A 23,537-nucleotide genomic window follows, 5' to 3' on the forward strand; every position below is an offset into this window, starting at 1 on the left:
CCCAACATCCCAACCTCCTATGCACAATCTCATACCAACCTTTGCCCATCTGCACCCCACAAGGTTGTTTCTCGCAGTCTTCTTGGCCCAGACACTGTATACCCCTGGTTGCACATGACCCTCCCAATGAGTGAGCTCTAGGCACCTTGACTCATTCTTTGCTCTTATTCACTAGCTTTGTCACCTTTAACTTGGGAAGGATATTTTGTTCTTCTGTTTGTCTGTTTTTCCTGTTTGCCCAACACATGTGGACTGGCTCTGGTTCAGACAATCCAGTGAACTTCTCTGCCATGCAGTGGGCTGCGAGCACAGCTTTCTAATGAAGTCGTAATTCAACCTTGAGGAGGGCACCCCTTTCCAAGTTTGCTCCTTTTTGAGTGCTTTTCCTAAAACTTAAATTTTTCATTAGAGTTTTTTATCATGACCCCAAATTATGGTTAATTATCCTCTGCATCAAACCTTCTCTTTTCAAATTACTGTGTATTTTCTGCCTCTTAAGTAGACTTCAACTGACACATTACTTTTGAAAAAAATTATTGAAGTGTAATTAACAAACAAAAAACTGTACATATTTAAAGTATACACTTTGATGTTTTGACATATGTATACACCCATAAAATACAATCAAGATAATCAACATATTCATCATCCCTCAAATATTTCCTCGTGTTAAATGGTATTTAGGGGATCATGTAAAGAGAAATTGAGCTAGGGATGTGTTTAGTTTGGGTTCATTAGGATAGGTTTGTATGGTTCACAGTCACTTTCATGGATGGTTAAGACTGCCAGTCATCTTGGTTTAGGAATGGCTTCTGCAATTAATTTTGTTGCCTATTGCTCTTGCAAGCATCTTGATAGGAAGTGCCTGGGCCATGTGAATATATCCTATAGTACTGAGCATGGACCTATGTGGGTAACGAAGGAAAAAGGAGGTTCAGAATATATAAGAAAATAGAGCGGGACCTTGTTTGTGGAAAATTGTTCTAAATCCTGCACTCACATGAACAAAGATTTGAATGAGGTTTTTGTAAGTTATCAACAAAACTTTTAATAAAGTTACTAATAATACATTATTTAATAAGAAGCTAAAATTATTGTTAAATGATCAATCATATAAAGAAAATAAATATTTATTAACCATGTTCAAGGACAGTCTAAATTTCCTATTTATTCTCTCTTTTTTTTTGGAGACAGGGCTATCACCCAGCCTGGGGTGCAGTGGCATGATCATGGCTCACTACAGCTTTGACTTCCTGGGTTCAAGTGATCATCCCACCTCAGCCTCCCAAGTAGCTGGGACTACAGGCATGTGCCACCTCACCTGGCTATTTTTTTTTTTTTTAATTTTGTGTAGAGATGGGGTTTTACTATGTTGCCCAGGCTGGTCTCGAACTCCTGGGCTCTAGTGATTCTCTCACCTCAGCTTCACAATGTGCTGGGATTTCAGGCATGAGTCACCACGCCCAGCCATCTCTTTATATAAAAGATTGCAAAAGTATTGTTTGTAGAGAAATGATCAAAGGGGCTAAAGCCAAAAATGTGAGAAAAAGGTATTGTAGAGGTGGGTCTGACAGGTTATTAATAAAATTTTTTTGCTTTCCTTGAATTTACAATGTTTGTGGTAATGATGGATGATGATGTTCCTATAAGCTAAATTCATTAACTCCCTTTGTGGATATCTGCTATGTTACCAAAGATTTCTCCTTTATATCTTCTCAAAATTGTAGCTATTGCTATTTAAACCTACTTCATCTCACTGCATAATGAGAACCTCTCGTTAGCGTTTACTATTTATTTTATACGGTCAATGTCTATGATGACTATATTTTACAAGTTAAAACATAACTTTTTCCTAGTTTATACATTTATGGTTTTATAGAATATGATATTTAAACACTTATGACAGTGTCCAATTAATTTGTATTTATTTACATACTTCAAGAATTACCTTTATTATAAAAAGTACATAAAAATTGAGTGCATATTTTGAGTATGTATTTCATGTATATATAAATATATTTGTGAAAATTATACTGGAAAATTGAGGACAATGTTATTTAGAGTGTTATTTGTTCCATAATTGTTTTTAGGTGTGTATTTTATTTTCATTTAAAATTTAGCATTAAAATTGGTGGCTTTAGACATATTTTACGTTAAAGACAAAGGTTAGAAATTCTTTTATGTATTGTGCCTTAAGAATTATTCAATACAGCATAAGTCAGATCATAAATATGCTTGTATTCTATTCTATTTACTTATAAGGCAAATGTATTATTTTCTGACATTTATATTTTGCTTTTATGTTTCCTGAGCATCTTTTTAGTTTAAATAGATTTCTTTTCTTCTTTTCTCTCTTCATTTGTCATTTTTTTTTTCACAGTCAGATTCACTGAATCCCAAGACAAGGAGTTCTTTGATAATGGGCTAGAGGAAAGGTTGAAAGAATGGTTTAGAACTAATTCAAGAAAGAACAATCTGATTCCCACTTGGAGGAGGACGCAGGAGCTGAATCAGATGGGGCTGTGGTGCCTGGGGAGGAGGAAATTGTGAGTACTTGCTCTTGATTGAGTATCATTATCCTCCTGTTGTCTAGGAAGATGATTGTTATAATTAGCCACAAATGTCATGGGCAACTATAATTTACCTTTTCCTGTAACAACTGATAGTTTACCTTTTCAATGCCTCCTTTTATCTTCCCACCATGGGGCTTTCCCCATCCCTCCATAACAATCAAATATAAAATAAAATATATTTATTTTATAGTATGTGCCTGTCAATGTATACTTATAGTAATAATGTGACTATTCATTTTTAAAAAGTCATAAAGTGGCTACTTGCCCAAATTTCAGGCTCCTTTAAAATTAAAGTTCCTATAAGAAAAAATTAGAAATCATGAGGTTATATAATAGGAATGCTGGTGGAGTCTTTAGAGATATTTTAGGACCATTTCTTATTAATCTTATTTCTAAATATAGTATAAAGAGATGTTATTAATTGGGTTGCATAATGCCTTTGAAATGCAATATTAATATCCTTTGGATTTTATTTGTAGTATAATTTCTTAATTCCATTTTATGTTATAATAATTCAGTGGAAGTATATATTTGTATTCTATTATAGAATAGTTATAGTTTCTATTCTATTTTAATTTTTTAAATAGAAATACAATAGTTTGTATTCTATTTTTAGTAAGTTACTTTAGTAAGAACTAACTCTTGAGTTGAATTTTAAAAATAGAATAAAAATCACAATATTTTATAAAGCATTATATAATTGTGAAGAATTTTTTACCAGCATGTACCTTTGCTAGATACTAACCAAATAATAACCAAATGCACTGAATTGCCTTTGAATGAAAGTCGCTCAAGTGCTCTTTTTAAAAAATGTCTCACTGTTTTGGACTTCATACTATATTTATTTATTTATTTAGAGATGGAGTCTCACTCTGTCGCCCAGGCTGGAGTGCAGTGGTGTGATCTCAGCTCACTGCAACCTCTGCCTCCTGGGTTCAAGTGATTCTCCTGCCTCAGCTTCCCGAGTAGCTGGGACTACAGGTGCACACCACCGCGTCCGGCTAATTTTTATATTTTTAGTAGAGACAGGGTTTTGCCATGTTGGCGAGGCTGGACTTGAACTCCTGAGCTCAGGTGATTTGCCTGCCTCAGCCTCCCAAAGTGTTGGGATTACAGGCATGAGCCATAGCGCCTGGCTTCATACTATACTTAGATTAATAAGTTTCATTGCATATTTTTAAGTAACCCTAGAAAGTTATATTTAGAATAGTAATTCAATGAAAACAAATCAGTGACATAAATAGCTAGTAAATCCAGGCCAAAGATAAATGTTCCCAAAACTGAGGAGAGATGGGACTAACATCTTACAATGATATGCTTTTGTTTGAATATAGCTACTGTCTTAACATTTTTGTTTCTTTTACTACTACAATTTTAAAATGAATGGTCAACATCTGATGTCTGCCTGTCTGCCTGTCTGCCTTACATCCTTATGACCTGAATTTGTTCTGCGTGTCCTCACTGAGACGTTGTGCTAGGATGTCATTAACAAATTATTTCTACAATATACAATGACCATTTGCTCAGTGTTCATTTTCCATGACATCTCTGCAAATTTAAAATTGCTGACCACACCCTCCTACTCGAAAGAAGTGGCTTTTGTGGTATCCATTTTGAGTTGTCTTATCTCTGGATTACTTCTACTCTTGCTACTATGGTTTTTTCCATGTTTCTAAATGTGCGTGTTCCTTAATGCCCAGTTTTAGAACATGCACTCTTTTCCTTCTTCTTTAGGAAATATCTATTTTCTAGGCTTCAGTTGTCATTTCTGTGTGGATAAAATTATGATAAATAACATTTTTCCATCTCCAGAGTTGTCTTGTTGAATCTCCTAGAGTCAAGGAATAAAAGAAAAATAACGAGATTAAGGATTTTTTTTTGAGATCATAAAATTATATAGTCACAGAGTTAAAAATATGGAAATAACTGGAATTATGGAGATTCTATCAGGAAGGTTCCTGTTTGTTTCATTTTTCAAAAATTTTGCTCTTGTTTGAAAAAGGATGCATTTTTTCTTTTCAATTTTTATGTTTTATTCCTTGTCTCTTTAATTTTAGAGGTGGTTCTTGTGTTGTTGCATATTTTTAAATTAAAGGCCAATAAAATATAGACTATATTTATCTATTTTCATGCAATTAGAATAATTTTATTACAGTAAGTTCCTTTAAGCAAAAGTACATAGTTTTTTTAGGTTATGGAAAAATTAAATTACTGTATATACTCAAAGTTCTGTTAGTGGCACTGGAGCAAGACTGTTATTTTAAAACCACTTGCTGATTTTGCTGGCAGTGATTTTAATGAAATATAATAATATGTTTTATTTATAAAGTGCTTTTCACCTGTACATTCAGAGTGTCTGGATTTCTTTTCTTTTTCTTTTTTTTTTTTTTTTTTGAGTGTCTGGATTTCAAGTGATACCCAGAGTATGTCAGTTGATAACTTCACTTTCCGAGATCTGACGAACACATTTGCATAACGTTCATGCTTGTTGATTACTCGGGTCAAAAAGACCAAATTCACTGCATGTGTTGAAAATATCATAGGATTACTCAACAAACTCTTGAAATTTTTTCCTACCATATTATTTTTGTTTAAGGACAGGATTTGGGACAAACAAACGAACAAAAGCCGAAGACTTCTCTGTGAAAGACCTAAACTAGGGTCTTGTGTACTGAATAAAATATCACTATAAAAGAATGACACAAATTTCCTTAGATGATTGTGGAATTAGTCATGTTATCTTAAAATCATAGCATCATACCACAACTATTATTGTCACCACAAAAGAGCAAAGAATACTTCAGTTTACTATCTAAAGATCGGTTTTACTAATGAAAAAACGTTTCCCTGCCTCCTCTTAGTTATTGGAAGACATTACATAAAAAAGCCCCACAGTTGCTTCTGAGTAGTTAAAGCATGTTCTTAAGTGGTTAATTTTCTCCCCCATTTTCACGTTGTTCATATTCTTTCCCTTTTTCTTCTCTACCAGTTTCCATCTTTTCTAAGACAGTTAGGTAATGACTAGCAATACATTTGTCCATACCCTGGATAATTCAATACATTAAAACAACATGGAATTCAGTAAGAAATATTGCTAATTCCACGTGTCCTCTGCTCAGTGTCTTTGACTGTGGACTGCTGGCTGCTCATTTTGCTTTTTTAATTTGAAGGCTGGCTCTCAAAAACGTTTTCTTCTTTGTACCTCATTTTCTGAATTGAAAATATTTACATATCCACATATGGCATTCGACATATGTGGAAACTATATTTGATAGTAAAGAAAATTTTATACCAAATATTTGGTAGAAGTAAGCAAATATAATCTTAACATAATAGTAAGAGCGTACTTAGCATAATAGGAAGAGCACATGGACCATTACGCATGATCAAATATTTGCTATAAAAACATGTTGGAATAGAAAATTAATGTTACTATAAACACTTTTAAAGCACTGCTACATTGGAAATATAGAAATGGAAATTAAAGAAACTTACTTGAATAATTTTATTCAAACTATTACTATTAAACTTATTCGAATAGTCCTGTTCAAACTATTTCTATTCCTAGTCAAACTATGAGTAAACTGCAGCACTGTAAGTTACCAAACGTTGTAAGACTTACAAAAATATCACCATACTCATATCCTTATTAAATTCATTCTGTGATCCAGCAGCTGCCACAACATATAGTAAATATTATGACAAATCTATTGAGAAGCATTTTGGGGTGTAGCATTGAAGAAAATAATTTCTGCATGATGTAGGGCAAAAAATTAAGATATTAAGAGTAAATACTTTCATGAAAGATCTAAATTCTCTAAAGAATGATGTAAGACATTCCATATTATGCTTATTTAGTTTATATTTGTACTAAAAATTTTGAATTTAGTTTTATTTCACTATAAGCTGTCCCTCTGATATCCTAGGTAAAATAAAAATAACAAGCGAAAAAAAAAAACCCAACATCCTGAGAGAAGTCAATTTAATTTCATTTTTAAAGCTTTAATATTTGGGATTTATGCTCTCATCCTCAATTCTGTTCAAAAGGAATAAAATCTTAAAGCAGCAACGTATTTATTTTCTCCTCCTCCAAATCTTAGACTATGTTATTATTAACAGTTACTTGATTAAAAATGCATATCAGTTTTCCTTTTATTTTTCTTTTTCTTTAAAGTAAAGCATGTTACTCAACCCCATATTGTCCATGAAAGGAAAACAAATCTTGGGCATATCTACTCCACTATTATAGATGTAAAGCAGACCCAAAGCACACCAAGGAATTATAATGTCACTCAAAGGAAATTAAATTAAAAGTAATTTAACCTAAGAAATAAAAGAAAAACAACAATAAGGATATTAAATACATACCACAAAAACCTATACACTTGCTACAAATAAATCAAAAGCTAGACGAAGCTTTCTAACAATCAACTGAAAAATTGTAAAGTGGACCATTTTATAGTTTACAGAATTTATATGTTTAAAAATAGACTGTTCAAGAGGTAATCATTCCATGTACTAGTCCCAGAAAGAAATTCTTACAAGGTTCTTCATTAAGAGAATACTGTAAAGAACAATGTCCACAATCATATTTCTATAGCTGAATAGTTTGAAGGGTATGTTTTTAAAAAGTTTATATTAAATATTTAAGATTTTAGACTTATAATTATGTTTACATCAATATACTATATGTAAATTAATACATGAATATAATAAATCTATGTATATGAAATATATAAATATATCAAAATATATATCATAGTTTTTTAGAGCATTATAACAAAGTAGAGAATAGAAAGGCAGACATATTTTCTATGGAAGTACATGGTACAGGTACCATGAATCAACAATGACTTGACTGGGTCCAGTGACCCACGCCTGTAATCTCAGCACTTTGGGAGGCCGAGGTGGGTGGATCACCTGAGGTCAGGGTTTTGAGACCAGCCTGGCCAACATGGTGAAACCCTGTCTCTACAAAAAATACAAAAATTAGCCAGGTGTGGTGGCAGGCACCTGTAATCCCAGCTACTGGGGAGGCTGAGGCAGGAGAATCACTTGAACCCAGGAGGCAGAGGTTGCAGTGAGCCAAGATCATGCCACTGCACTCCAGCCTGGGTGACACAGCGAGACTGCATCTCAAAAAAAAAAAAAAACCCAAAAAACAGTGAGTTTAAGTAGACACCTGGCCATGCCGTTTGTTGCTAAGGAGAAGGGCTCAGGGGCACTGCTCTAAAAGAAAGTTATTTATTATTATTATTTTTTGAGATGGAGTCTCGCTCTGTTGCCCAGGCTGGAGTGCAATGGCGCAATCTCGGCTCACTGCAAGTTCTGCCTCCCAGGTTCACGCCATTCTCCTTCCTCAGCCTCCCGAGTGGCTGGGACTACAGGTGCTCGCCACCACACCCGGCAATTTTTTTTTTTTTTTTTGTATTTTCAGTAGAGACGAGGTTTCACTGCGTTAGCCAGGATGGTCTCAATCTCCTTTGTGATTCGCCCGCCTCGGCCTCCCAAAGCACTGGAAAGTTATCATTTTTGGCAAACTATCCATAACATACAACTGGTTGGTCATTTATAATCTTATGCAGTAGGTTAGCTCATTTAGTTCTCTAGGTATATATTTTGTAGTCAATTCTTCTCTGCAGAAGAATGGCCTGCTTTTCAAGATGAACCACCCCAAATGTGCTTTCCTGAGACTTAAAAAAAATGGCCAAAGGACATGATTACTTTGTCTGCATATATAATTTTTAAGGATAATTTTTTTAAGCCATAGTACCTTCTGCTGGAGAACTTTAGGGTTGGTCCTTTTATCAGTATATCCAAAATTACATTCTGAGGAACTTCTTGCCTCTTCCCTAGAGGACTGAGAGATTTGGTATTCATTATATATTCTGTTAGGCAGACACCTTGCCTTTCCTAAGGGGATGTTAGTCTATCTCTGCTTAGATGGCTGCAAGGCATGGAGATAGTTCCAACTTAAGGCAGAACATAGAATAGCTGCATTCCAGGTAGCTGTTAAAGAGTACTTAGGTCCCTGCTGCTGCAATTTTATGAAAATGTCAGTTGAACAAAACTGTATTTATAAACACACACACACACACACACACACACACACGATCACTGGATGGACACGTAGTCCAACAAGAAGATGCATTAATTGACTGAAAATTGCTGTTGGCCCTCAGACAACTGCCTTTATTGAATTGCTTCTTTGGTGCAGTGCCTCAGCCGACAGTGAGTGACTTTATAAGAAACATTCTAGGAAACACATTGCTGCATTGAGTGTAAGAGTGTTGTTAAATTTGTCACATCACTTATTATCATTTTTATGAGGACCCATGGGAGAAAATTCTCTTAGATTTCAGAAATAGTAATGCCTGTCCTGGGCCACATTTTACCCTCTCATCCATGCTACAAATAATGTAACTGATTGGGCCATTCTGAATCCTGGACTTCCTGGCTCTGTCCCCCAAGGCCCTCCTTGCCCTGGATCCCAGAAAATGTAGCATCAATATATGTGCTTCTTCTAGCTGGTTTCCAGATCCCTAGGCATCCTGTGTATTCACTTCAATCTTGACTTCAACAAATTTCTTCCATTGTCATTTTTTCTTGATTCCATTTATCATATTTTTAGTTTTTATTCTATCTTTTCTTAGTATATTGCATGGATTTTTAAAAGCTATTTTCAATAATTTATGAATGTGAGCATGAGAATCTTGAGAGCAGTCAAGGCTTTGACCTTTCAATGTTACATGTCCTCTGAGTCTAGGGGCCCCTGTGTTCTGTAAGCTGCCCCATATACAGTTAGCCCTCACTCAAAATTTGCTCACTCTTCTCGCTACAGGCGTTTTCTGTGCAGACAAAATAGTATTTTACCACCTTCCCTAGGGAGGACATGAAACATGGTTGCTACTGCTTCTGTTTCTGCACATCACTTGTGCTATGCACTTGAAGCATATAAATTTTAATATAAAATTTAAGCCTTCTTGGAGGTATTAGATTCTGTGAGCTTAATGTTTTTGATGACTCATATTGTTACTAGTTTCTTTGGTGATTTAGTGAAAGATCTGAACTCTTCTCTGAAATGAACACACTCATTTAATAAAAAAATGAAATGTTTACATAATTATTTTGATAAGAGTTGACAGTAAAGCAGAAATTCTGGAAATGCTGGTACTAAATATCGTCAGTAAACTCATTTCTCCTTTGTCTGAAAGTATTTCTTACTTAAATGGCACATCTGAAATTCAATGTATGCTGTGAGTTCCTTTAGCACTCACACTTTTAGAATAACTAAGATGAATATAGGAAAATCATTTCTATTAGGTTATCATTCACTCACTCATCCATTTATCCTGCAGGAAAATGCCCTGTATGATTCCAGGTAATGGGAATACTGAGGTAAGTATTACAAAATCCATGCCCCTGCGGAACTTATGCTCTAGTCAAGGGAGGAAGAGAACTAATGAATGAACTAATAAACAACTAAATGAGATAGTTTCAGATAGTTGTGGATGCACTGGATAAAAAGAAAGGTGGCCATGTATAGTAACGACTTTGGTTAGAGGGGTCAAGGTAGGTGTCTGATCTTTGATATGAAACTGGAATAATGACAGGGACCCAGACATGGAAAGATCTAGAGAAGAAACCCTTAAGGCAGAGGGAACAAATCACGCAAAGGTTCTTGGACGGGAATAAATTTGTGTTCTCAGGGTCCAGAGGGAAGGTCAGCACAACCTGAGCCAGGAATGTCACAAGAGGTGAGCCAGGAGGCTGGAAGGCAGGCCACTTGAGGTCTTTGGCTGTACATATCTTTTCTTTAGGCCCCTTGAGCATGTCATCTAACCTGTCTAGGCCTCAGTTTCCCCTTCTTTAAAGTAAAGGGGATAGAACTATCTCCTAGACTTGCTTGTGAAGATTTAGTGTGTTAATCGATGTTAGGTGCTTGGAAGAATGTCTGCCACTTAGTAAGAACTATATGTGTTATCTGTTATTATTATGTATTTATGTACTTTCCCCCTAGCTAACAATTTATTGCTCTGATAGATTTTTAAAGCTAGAATAGGTCTTGAAAATCATATTAAATCTTGACATTTTACAGACGACACTTTAGCTCAGCAAGGTCAAATGGTTGATACAAGTTCCCAAAACTGGTAAGTAAATGTTTAGACTAGAATCTTGGTTTCTTGACTCTCAGGCCAAGAGCTTTCTACTATTAAATAGTGTTGGCCTTTAGCTATCAACCTTATGGCTTAGAATTGTTTTCCTTAGTATTTGCCTTATATAATTATATTGACGATAGTATTATTGAAGCTGTATTTTTTGGTAGAGACTGAGATAGTTACCACACTAGTAGTGAATTTACAAGCTAATGACTTACTGATAACTGAAAGATATTTGGAAATAATTAGGATCTTGCCATGAAGTTTATAACAGCTTTTGCCCCTAGTAAAATAGTAATACAGGCTATTATTTAAGATTATTCTATTTTATCTAATGAATTAACCACAGATTCAAATATCCCATTAGTAGCTTTAACTTTTGTACCTTTTGAATAAGATGAATATAGAAAAATTATTTTATTACATTTTTTCATTCATCTGTTTCCTCAACAACTACTCTGTACCCTGTACTAATCTAGAGACTAAAGATACCATTGTAAACAGTATAGAAGAGTGTCCTCTCATGGACCTTATACTCTAGTCAGGGGAAGCAGACAATAAACACATGAGTGAATTAATAAATAATGAAAAGGGTAATTTTAGGGTAGTCCCCAAACACTTTAAAATTGGGAAATCAGGTAATCAGTGATTTGTCAGTCTAATAAATAATAATGATATAACTAAAATCAGAAGTGTTAATCACACTTTAAGTGATTAGCCCATTTAAACAACTTATTTTTCCAAGCCTCAGTTCTCTAGCCTTACTACCCACCAATAAATGAGTTAATAGGTTACATAAATTAAAATGTAATTATGCACATAGTGTTATTAAACAGTGGGGTTAAATTAATATGTAGCAAAAAGAATGCTAAAATTACTTTACCAAAGAGGTATGATGTGGTGTCTCAGGTTAGTTTTAAATTTTAACTTGTCTCTTTCTACAACCTTATAGATTTTCCCAGACGTAGGAAAATTGGTTCCTGGGATAATCTTTATTTGTTTATTTTTTATTTGCTTCTCTATAGAAAGTCTCTTACCTACAAAAGGTTTTGTTCCCAAAGTTAATTTGGACACCATTCTGAACTCGTTTACCGTAGAAGTGGTGCTTAGCGTAGCCGTTAGGTTCAAATGTTGGTTTACAGAAGTTTATTTCACTGTTCTTGAAGCTGAAAAGTTGCACTTAATGGTGCTCCCTTGAGTTCTGGCCCAATTTGGTTGCAAGGAGTAAACAAAAGAGGTACATTTTTCTCTTTCCCTGAGCACAGACCTGGATTCAGTCCATCCTGGGAAGCAGATGAGATTTCCTCATGGCCCCCTCTGGTCTTCCCTCTCACACCCCTGACTGCTCGTGGCACTGTTCTCTTTAGGCGTCGGGACAGACTTTTTTTTTTCTTTTTCTAGTAAGAGCTATGTGTCCTCTATTTACTTTTTTCCATCTTATTGGAAGAATACCAAAGTTGATAATTGAGTAAACAATATGGATATTTGATTTTTCTAAATGCCAAATAGATGTATCACAGTGTCAAAATGATTTCCTTCATCTTTTGTTCAAGTATCTGTTTTTAGGGGCCAAGAACTTCCTCAGAGTTACCTTCTTTTGCTTCTGAACAATACCCTCTCCTCGGTTAGAGCTGTCACTGACTGGCCCTCAGATGTTCATAGAATATTCTTGCTTCTAACTTTGAGGTGGTACGCGCAGTTAAAATCTATGTGATTTAACCCAAGGCAAGCTTAGTCCTGTTAAAAGAGAAAAAAAAAAAGGCTGAAAAAGTATAGCAGTGTTAATTGATTAGTTTGGGTTCACCCTGCTGTTGGCATTTACTTTATTCTCTATATTGTCCTTGTATACTTTGTTGTCACTTTAGAGAAATCTGCTATATGAAATCCCAGCATAAGCAAAAAGCAAACGGAAGCAGTGAGTTTGTCCCACACCACTGTCAAGACAGTGCATAGGTCTGCAGCCTGCCAAAAATAGATGTGGTTTATAGTATGTTCAACTCCATTGCTCATATTTTTTCATTTCCTCTTCCCAGCTGAGTAAATGGAGGGGGGAAGAGAAAAAAATTACTGCCATAAAAAGTACATTTTCCCCTCTATGTTCGATTATGGAGGGACATCTATAAACGTGGGCATAAAGCCCAGAGGAAAGGAGATATTTCCGAAATGTTGTCTGATAGTCACTTTAGTTTCCAAATAAATATAGTTTGAAAATACATTGAGGACGTCTAAGCAGAAATATTGACATATGGCATGTAATATTTGGCTGAGTTTGTGGATGAGAAATGAGCCTGCGTCAAGGAGCTTTGCTGGTAATTGTATAACCCAGGAAGGGACTGACAATCCGTCATGAAACACAGAAATTTAGGAAGCTGTGGAACCTTAATGATCATGTAGAAGAATTTATCTGGTAATTAAAACACTGAAATACAACTACTGTAAAATATGAACAAAATTAATGTGATCATTTAGAAATAGCTGAACTATTCAGTTTCAGCTTTTGCAATTTCCAAAAGGTGTTATTTGCTGGGCTCCAGGGTGCCATGGCAAAAATGGGACCTTTCTTTGGTCAGTACCTACAATTGAAATCTCATCTCCAGGCTGGCTGCTTAGGGTGTGGCATTTGTTTGTTCATTGTGATTTTACCATCAAAGCATATGTCACATATGCTTAAGTATGTTTAATATTATAAGGCACATATACTTAATGTGGAGAGCAGCATTTGCAGCAGTACATGCTCAAAGTAGTATTTACTTGAAAAACCAGTTTCGAGGAGATAGCATGGTTTATTAGATGCACATTAGATTGGAATTTAGAAACTTAATTTTCGTTTCTACTTTTGCCATCTGGCTTTATGAGTTTAGATAAGTGACATTCATTTTCAGATTTCTTTGTGTCGATCTCTAAAATGGAAAGGCTATCTAGTTGATTTCTAGGATTATTTTATAAATATCCAATAAATTCCATTGAACAATTTTCTCTAAGGAACTCATTTTTTTAATGCCAAGGGAATTGGCTAAAATTTATACAAAATAATATAAAAAGTAAAGAAAAATATTGGAATCATTTTTTTGTACTTATGTTTAGCTGATCCTGTGATACCTGTGGATGTTTTTGTGTTTATGATTTTGTGGTCAGGAAGAAAGATGCCACCCTTCTACTGAAGGCACATTAGTGACGGTTCTCTGAGGGGCCATCATCATTTAGTAGCTCTGTAGCCATCTACACCATCAAAAACAAGATGGCACATTCCAATGAAGAAAATAAAGAGAGCCTAATGAGCTGGTTAGAGCTCAAAGGGCTAGTTAGAAACTATAGTCAGAGTTCAGGGTAGCCCATAAGGAATGGCAAAGATTCCTTTGTGACCAGTAAGAGCAGGGAGATCTTAGCACCTTTGCACCTGCAGGAGCAAAGGGAACAGTAGATATTGGAATCTGTAAAGAGATCACTAGCTTGTTTGTAGCTATGGGAGAGGGTCTCCAACCAGAGCTCTGGGCTTTAGTGTAGAAGCTTGGCCACTTTCCAGTAGGAAGGGAATCAGAAGAGAGAATAAATATATGAATCTCCTTCTCTCCTGACTCTGTGATCTTTTGCTAGTGCCAACCATTGACTAAACTCAAGTGGAAGCCAGAGGCCAGGGGAGCCAGGTGGATCTAGTCCGGTAAGTTCAGCCTGTAAAAGCCCAAATCTTGATAGAAAAGAATTGGATGGTTCTGGAAGGGCAAATAGAAAGCATCAAATACATTCATAATTTTATGCTATAGAAATGTTTTTCCATCCTATAAAAAGTAGTCATGAATTTTTGATAGACATTTAGAATGACTCTTGGCATGATTAACTTTAATGGAAAAGGTAAACTCAAAACATTGCTTTGATCTAGACTTTGGTATCTGTTATCATATTGCTGCAATGATAATATTTTTACTAGACCCCCTACTGACTGTATCACTGACTTATTTAAACCTTTTGAATAGATACATAGTGTGACCAGACCTCTATGTTCAGGGTCTATGTGTATGCATTTTTGGATTCCGTTTACTGTGTGTGAGACTGAAAACATTTGTATCTAAATTTATGAGAGATATTGGTGTGTAGTTTTCTTTTTTTTTCACTACTTTTGTTTGTTTATAGTATCAGAACAATACTAGCCTCACCAAATTAGTTAGAAAGTGTTCCCTTTACTTCTATTTTCTGAAAGAGAGGTATAAAATTGACATTAGGCTGGGTGCAGAGGCTCCTGCTTGTAATCCCAGCACTTTGGGAGGCTGAGATGGGTGAATTACTTGAGGTCAGGAGTTTAAGAATAGCCTGGCCAATGTGGCAAAGCCCATCTCTACAAAAAAAAGAAATACAAAAAATTAGCTGGGCATGGTGGCGCATGCCTGTAATCCCAGCTACTAGGGAGGCTGAGGCAGGAGAATACCTTGAGCCTGGGAGGCAGAGGTTGCAGTGAGCCGAGATCATGCCACTGCACTCCAGCCTGGGCAAAAGAATGAGACTGCCTCAGGAGGAAAAAAAAAAAAAAAAAAAGACATTAGTACTTCTTTAAATGTTTGGTAGAATTCTCCAGTAAAAGCATCTGGAACTGCATATTTTTTTTCCAGGAAATTTTGTATCGTAACTTCAATTTCATTAATGGTTAAAGGACTATTCAGATTATCTATTTCTTCTTGGAGTTGTAATTTGCAAGTTTTGAGGAACTGCTTTTTTTTCTCATTTGTCTAACGTATGAGTATAAAATTGTTTGTCATATTTTCTTGATAACTTTTTAAATGGCAGTGAGATCTGTAGTGATATCCTGTTTCCTTCCTAAGATTGGTGACTTGTGTCTTCTCCGTTTTTGTTTTGTCAGTCTTGCTAAAGATTTGTGAATTTTATTGATTTTTTCGAAGAACCAGTTTTTCGTTTTAATTATTTTCTGTATTTTCCTATTTTCAAATTTATTGATCTCTACTCTTGTTTTTATTATTTTGTTTGTCCTTTTCAACTTTTATTGTAGATTCAGGAGGTAGATATGCAAGTTGGTTACCTGGGTATATTGCATGATTCTGAGGTTTGGGGTACGAATGATCCCATCATCTAAGTACTGAGAATAACACCCAAGAGTTAGTTATCCAGTCCTCGCCCTCCTCTGTTTTCCCCCCTCTAGTAGTCCCCAGTGTCTTTTGTTGCCATCTTTATCTCCATGAGTACTCAATATTTAGCTCCCTCTTACAAATGAGAACACACAGTATTTAGGTTTCTATTCCTGTGTTAATTTGCTTCATACAGTGGCCTCTAGCTGCATCCATGTTGCTTCAAAGAACATGATTTTGTTCTTTCTTCATGGCTCTATAGTATTCCATTGTGTATATGCACCACCTTTTCTTTATCCAATCCACTGTTGATGGGCACTAAGGTTGATTCCATGCCTCTGCTATTATAAATAGTGCTGCAGTGAACACATGAGTGCATGTGTATTTTTGGTGGAACAATTTGTTTTCTTTTGGATATATATCCTGTAATTGGATTTCTAGGTCAAATGGTAGTTCCGTTTTGAGTTTTTTTGAGAAATCTCCAAACTACTTTCCACAGTGGCTGAACTAATTTACATTCCCCACAACACCGTATAAGTGTTCCCTTATCTCTGCAACCTTGCCATCATCTGTTGTTTTTCGGCTTTTCAGTAGTAGCCATTCTGGTGTGAGATAGTATCTCATTGTGGTTTTGACTTGCATTTCTCTGATGATTAGTGATGATGAGTCTGTTTTCATCTGTTTGTTGGCTACTTGTATGTCTTCTTTTAAGAAGTGTCTGTTCATGTCTTCTGCCCATTTTTAAAATGCAGTTGTTTGTTTTTTGCTTGTTAATTTGAACTTCTTATACATTCTGGATATTAGACCTTTGTCAGATGCATAATTTGCATATATTTTCTTCCATTCTGTAGGTCATCTGTTCACTCTGTTGATAGTTGTTTCTTTTTTCTTTCTTTTTTTTTTTTTTTTGCTGTGCAGAAGCTACTTAGTTTAATTGGGTCCCACTTGTGAATTGTTTGTTTTTGTTATAATTGCTTTTGATGACTTATAAATTCTTTCCCAAGGCCCATGTTCATAATTTTTGTAGTATTCTTATAGTTTGAGGACTGACATTCAAATCTTTAATCCATCTTGAGTTAATTTTTACATATGGTATATGTATATGTAAATTTTGTGTATGGTAAAAAGTAGGGGTCCAGTTTCATTCTTTTGCATATGGGTAGCCAGCTATCTCAGCACCATTTATTGAATAGAGACTCCTTTCCCCATTGCTTTTTAAAAATCAACTTTGTCAAAGACTAGGTGGCTATAGGTGTGTGCCTTTATTTCTGGGTTCTGTATGCTCTTCCATTTGTCTGTGTGTCCATTTTTGTAGTAGTATTGTGCTGTTTTGGTTACTATAGCCTTATGGCAGGGATCCTCAACCTGTGGACAGGTATCCATCCATGGCCTATTAGGAATCAGGCTGCACAGCATAAGGTGAGCGGCAGGCAAGCATTATCACCTGAGCTCCACCTCCTGTCAAATCAGCAGGGGCATTAGATTCTTACAGGAGTGCAAACCCTATCGTGAACTGCACATGAGAGGAATCTAGGCTGCGCACTCCTTATGAGAATTCAACTAATGCCTGATGATCTGAGGTGGAACAGTATCATCCTGAAGTCATCCCCACCCACTTGTCTTCCACACAACCAGTCACTGGTGCCAAAAAGTTGGGGACCTGCTGCCTTATAGTATAGTTTGAAGTTAGGTAATGTGATGTCTCTAGCTTTGTTCTTTTTGCTTAGGATTGCTTTGGCTATTCTTTTTCTCTTCTCTTTCTAGTTTCTCATTTTTTTTTCCAGTTTCTTGAGAAAGGAATTTTGATTATTGATTTCAGACCTTTCCTTGTTTCCATTTAGTGCTATGAATTTCCTTTTCAACACTGCTTTAGCTGCATTCCACAAATTTTGATATGTTGTGTTTTAATTTTTATTTAGCTTTATGCATTTTTTAAATTTCTTTTGAGAACTCCTTTTTGACCCATGGATTTTTTTTTTTTTTTTTGAGACTGACTCTCACTCTGTTGTCCAGGCTGGCACCCACACCACACCTGACTAATTTTTGTATTTTTAGTAGAGACAGGGTTTCACCATGTTGGCCAGGCTGGCCTCGAACTCCTGACCTCAAGTGATCCACCCACCTCGGCCTCCCAAAGTGCTGGGATTACAGGCGTGAGCCGCCATTTAGAAGTATATTATTTAATTTACATATATTTAGATATTTTCTTGTTTTTATATTGTTGATTTCTGGTTTCCTTCTGTTATAGTCAGAGAACACACTACGTATAATTTCAGTACTTTTACATTTGTTGAGCTTTGTTCTATGGATCGGGATATGCTGTATCTTTGTGAATGCTCCATGGGCACTTGAAAAAAACATGTATTTTGCCGCTGTGTTCTGTACGTGTCATTTAGGCCCTGTTGTTTTGTTATTCAGACTCTCTATATTGTTGCTGATTTTCTGCCAAGTGGTTCTATCAGTTTCTGAGAGGGGGGTGTTGAAGACTATAATTGTGGATTTGTTTATTTCTCCTTTCAGCTCAGAGTTTTTTGCTTCATGTATTTGGAGGCTCTGTGGTTGGTGTGCACCTATTTAGGAAGATTATGTCTTCCTGATTCATTGACCTTTTTATCCTTATGTAATGTCCTATGTCTCTATCTCTGGTAAATTTCTTTGCTTTGATGTCTACTTTGTCAGATATTAATGTAGCTACTCCTTCTTTAAAACAAATGTTTGCATGGTATACCTTTTTTAAAATCCTTTTATTGTCAATCTACCTATGTTATTATATTTGTGGTGAGTTTCTGTGAAACAATATATAATTGTCTTGTATTTTTAAATTCACTCTGCTAATCTCTGTGTATTTAATTGGTTGATTTAATTGGTTTAATTGTGTTTTAATTAGATCATTTCTATTTCACATAACTAATGATATATGTTAATGCTTACGTCTTCCATTTTTATTATTTGTTTTCGGTTTGTTTTTCTGGTTCTTGTTTCCATGTTTCTCTTTTCTTTACTTCCTGGGTTACTTGAATTTTTTTTTTTTAGGATTCCATCTTGATTTATTTATAGTGCTTTTGAGTCTCTACCTTTGCACATTACAATATACACATATGCCTTTTCACAGCCTACTGATATCAACAATTTGCCACCTTTAGTGGAGTATGAAATATTCATTTCCATTGAGAGCTCTTTCCCTTCCACAGATTTAAATGTAGTTATTGTATCATATGGTATTCTAATTTTTATTTCAATCATTAAACATGATTTATAAAACTCATGAAGAAACTTCATAGTCTATTATATGTACTCATATTTTGGCATTTTCTATTATTTTCTTTTCTCCTGATGTTCCAAGGTTCTTTGTTTTATCATCTCCTTTCTGTTCGAAGAATTTATTTGGACAATTTTAGGACTGGGATCTGCTAGCAACAAAGTCTTTTATTTTTTCCTTCATCTGAGAATGCTTTTATTTTTCCTTCATTCTTGAAGGAGAGTTTATGTATAGAATTTGTGATAGTTCTTCTCTTTGCGCATTTGTCACTTTCTTAGTGCCTCCATGGTTTTAGAAGAAAAATCTACTGACATTTGAATTTGCATTCTCCTGTAGGCAAATCATCATTTCTCTGTGGCTGCTTTCAGGACTTTTTTCTGTGCCTTTCATTTTCTGAAATTTAATTATGTTCTGTCTTGGTGTGGGTTTCTTTGGGTTTATCCTACTTGAAATGTTGAGCTTGTTGAATCTGCAGGTTTGTCTTTTTCCAAATTTAGAAAGTTTTCAGTCATTATTTCTTGGAGTAGTCTTTTAGCCCCATTCTTTCTTCTCTTTTCATTTTGGAAAGTGATAATGTAATTGTTGAACTTTTTCTTGCTGTCCCATAGGTCCCTGTGGCTCGTTCATTTTTCTAAGTCTATATTCTTCCTGTTGTTCAGATTGAATGAATTCTGTTCATCTGTCCTAAAGTTCACTTATTCTGTGCTCCATGATCTCCACTCTAAAATTATGCCCATCCAACAAGTGCTTTTTGTTGTGTTTTTTCATTTCTATAACTTCCATTCAGTTCTCTTTTAAACATCTATTTCTTTTTATTTATTTATTTAATTGAATTTAAAGTCCTGGGATACATGTGCAGGATGTGCAGGTTTGTTATATAGGTAAATGTGTGCCATGGTGACACACTTACTAATCTATCACCCAGGCATTAAGCCCCTCATGCATTAGTTATTTATCCTGATGCTTTCCCTCACTTGAAGCAAATCCCCAGTATATGTTGTTCCCCCCCGTATCCGTCTGTTCTCATTGTTCAGCACCCACTTATAAGTGAGAACATGCTTGGTTTTCTATTCCTGTGTAAGTTTGCTGAGGATAATGGCCTCCAGTTCCATCCACATCACTGCAAAGGACATGATCTCATTCCTTTTTATGGCTGCATAGTATTCCATGATGTATATGTACCACGTTTTCTTTATCCAGTCTATCATTGATGGGCATTTGGTTGATCCCATGTCTTTGCTATTTAAACATCTATTTCTTTAATGAAATTTTTTCAATTGTTTCCAGAGAATTTGTAATTTTGTTGAAGTTTTTTTTTTTTTTTTTATGATAGCTGCTTTAAAATTCTTGTAAGGTAATTACAACATCTGATTAATTTTAGTGTTGGCATCGGTTGTCTTTTCTCATTCAAGTTTTAGATTTTGGTTCCAATATAACAAGTCATTTTACTTGTTGCCTGAATATTTTGTGTTATATTAAAAGTCTCTGGGATCTTACCTAAATCTTTTATTTTAGCAGGAACTCATCCCGTGTATACTTAGCATGCGGTTCTTAGGCTACTGTGTGGGTTGTGGTTCCGATGGCAGTTTCATTTTTAAAGACTTTCGTGTGTTATTTTGGTCTGTTTGACTTATCTGATGTTTCTTGGGCTCACACTGGTTCCTGCAGAAGGGATTTCTTCAGACTGGGTCACTGGGTGTCCCTAGGTGAGAGAAGGCAGTCCCAGGCCTACAGGTAGAAAGAGGCTCCCTGACCGGATCTTACAGCATGAGCTCTCTACTGTGCCTCTAGTTGCCCCAGGATCTCTGGGCAGAGGAGGGGAGTCTTAGGCCTAGGAGACAAAGAGACTTTGCAGGTCCTGCTGCCTCTTGCGTCTGGGTCCCTCGTCCTGGTTTCACCCACGCATCCTTGTATCCCAGTATGGATGGGAATTCCAGGCTTGTGGCAGCTTCCCTAGAAAATATTTATTGTGACAAGATCTTCTCTTCTTTGAGGGCTAGAGTATTTCCCAGTCTGGGCCACTTGGTGTGACCCCCTTGAAGGCACCCTCTGGAGGACGTCACAGGCCCTCAGAGGCAAAGAGGCTCCAGGAGGAGACCGCGTGTGTGGAGTTTCTTGCAGGCGCTATGGGGCAACCTTGGTGTCTCCCCACTGGAAGGAGAGTGCTTCTCCTCATCCATCCCCCTTGATGATTCTTCCTGGCTTGCCTTGTGCTTTCTCAGGGGTTCCAGTTCCATCGGGGGAGGTGTGGCCTTACCCAGGCTGCTTTCTGGTGCTGGGTTGAAGGAAAATGCTGGTCCTGGGTCACTTTCTTCTACTGGGTCACTTTGTTCTATACGGTGTGGCTCCTCTAGTCTTTGGGTCCGAAACCAGCTCACCTTCTTCTTACCAATAACCATCGTTCTCCTTCATTTGCTTCTTGCTATTTTCAGGGTGAGGAGTGGGTACAAATAGTACGTACACCGGCTGGGCGCGGTGGCTCAAGCCTGTAATCTCGGCACTTTGGGAGGCCAAGACGGGCGGATCACGAGGTCAGGAGATTGAGAGCATCCTGGTTAACATGGTGAAACCCCGTCTCTACTAAAAAATACAAAAAAACTAGCCAGGCGAGGTAGCGGGCGCCTGTAGTCCCAGCTACTCGGGAGGCTGAGGCAGGAGAATGGCGGGAACCCGGGAGGCGGAGCTTGCAGTGAGCTGAGATCGCGCCACTGCACTCCAGCCTGGGCGACAGAGCGAGACTCAGTCTCCAAAAAAAAAAAAAAAAAAAAAAAAAAATTGTACGTACACCATCTTGCCTGGATTGGAAGCCCAGGGTCTGTTTTAAACCAAGGGAAGACGTTTCAATGAAGGAGGATGTGGAGGAAAATGAGGAAGACTGCCCAGCAGGCAGAAGGAGATGGAAGCTGTGAAGCCCTCTGTCACTGGAGGCCAAGGAAAGCTGAGAAACTACTCTAGACAGCATGCGTACCTATCTCTGAGTTAGTATGCTTTCTTCTCCCCTCCCCAAATTTCAGCCTTTTGTATTTCTTCATTAATTCTCTATACAAATGGATGTGTGTCATGATAACCACACTAACTTTTGGTTTTGTTTGTAGGCCATTGCTTTGCTTTCAGTGTGCCTTGAGGTTTAAACCCCTGAAGAAGAGGAATCTATTGTGAAATTTGGATTATTATCTAGCAGTAGATGAATTGATGATGGACTAATAAAAGGGTTAATGATGATTACTTAATCGAGCCTACAAAATTTTATATATGCGTATGAAGAGATATATTCATGTATAATTTTATTTATAGCCCCTTGTGGTATTATGAGAGCTTCGATTTAAATTATACATAAAATAAATTGTTTTATTATGGTTGCTAAACAAGCGTGCTGCAAGTATGTGTATGGATACCTAATCCATTAGCCCAGAGGCCTTAAAAGTGAGTGTTCTCAGTCCTTTGGAAAGAAAATATTAGCATTTCTATTTCTAGTTATTTTTTTAAACTCAGCATCCTTTCACTTATATTTTATGTGTATTATAAATGCTATAACATACTATACCAGCAATACATATATAAAATTTTTAAATTATATAAATTTGGGCACTGATAGGGTGCTGTAAAATCAAAATAGTTTGGAGATTAATGCTTCAGGCAGCAGAAGATTTTCAAAATTCACTGCATAAAAGAGTACTTAATTTGGGGGCATTCTTCCCAGAACAATTTATAAAATCTTAAATTCAACTGAGGAGAGGCAGAATGTTCACAATATTCATGTATGGATATGTTTGAATAACACATTTCAATCTCAGAACCTCAGAGGAAGAAATGTTTTTGAAAGTGTGTGGAAGAGAGAGCAATCTGGCAGCTCAGGACAAAACTTGGATCTGGGATGCAAGGGAGCACAGGTTTGCATGATTTAATGGAGGAAAGCCAGCTGCTACTGCTCTAAGTAGGTTCTAACCTATCTTTTAAAATCTCTTCCCTTTCTCTACCTGTGTGCCTAGAGCTCGTTATCCTACTTTCTTTTTTCTATAGCATGATTCACCTGCTAATACACTATACAACAAACTAGTATTAATGTTTATTGTGGGTTGCCTGTCTTCTCCCAGCTGGAATGTAAATTCCATGAGGTCATGTGTCTTCGTCGGCTCATTGATGTAAACCAAGCACCTGCAACAGTGCCTGAATAAAGTGATGATTAACTATGTATTTGTTAAATGACAAATAGTAGGGTCCTGGGCTGGCTTACAACCTTTAGGCCTTAGTGCATTTTATTAGCATTACAGCTAAACTGCTCTGTGGTTAATGTCCCAAGGTTAAGATATTCTGTTCTCTTTGTCAGCATAAACATAAACTACATTTGGCGATTTTTTTTAGATGCAATGTGCTAACTAGAACGTGCCTTTAAGAACATAGTATTCTTGATTTGTTTTTTTTATACAAAATACATTACTTTCTTGACTTAGTGCAATTAAATAAGTCTTACGAT

The 23,537-nt window shown here is 36.2% G+C and overlaps 1 protein-coding gene across 1 annotated transcript in view; it reads left to right on the plus strand.

Annotated features, from left to right (window-relative positions):
* LOC126953309 (uncharacterized) overlaps window positions 1-14,769 on the plus strand; it is a 598,727-nt gene extending 583,958 nt beyond the window's left edge. The window contains exons 13-15 of the transcript XR_007725194.1: window positions 2,381-2,546; window positions 9,932-9,971; window positions 14,327-14,769. The gene's annotated coding sequence lies outside the window, so the exon portion shown is untranslated. The remainder of the gene's footprint in view (window positions 1-2,380; window positions 2,547-9,931; window positions 9,972-14,326) is intronic.
* The last annotated feature ends 8,768 nt before the right edge of the window (window positions 14,770-23,537 follow it).

The sequence above is a fragment of the Macaca thibetana genome, chromosome 4 (genome assembly GCF_024542745.1).
Source record: "Macaca thibetana thibetana isolate TM-01 chromosome 4, ASM2454274v1, whole genome shotgun sequence".
Lineage (NCBI taxonomy): Eukaryota > Metazoa > Chordata > Mammalia > Primates > Cercopithecidae > Macaca > Macaca thibetana.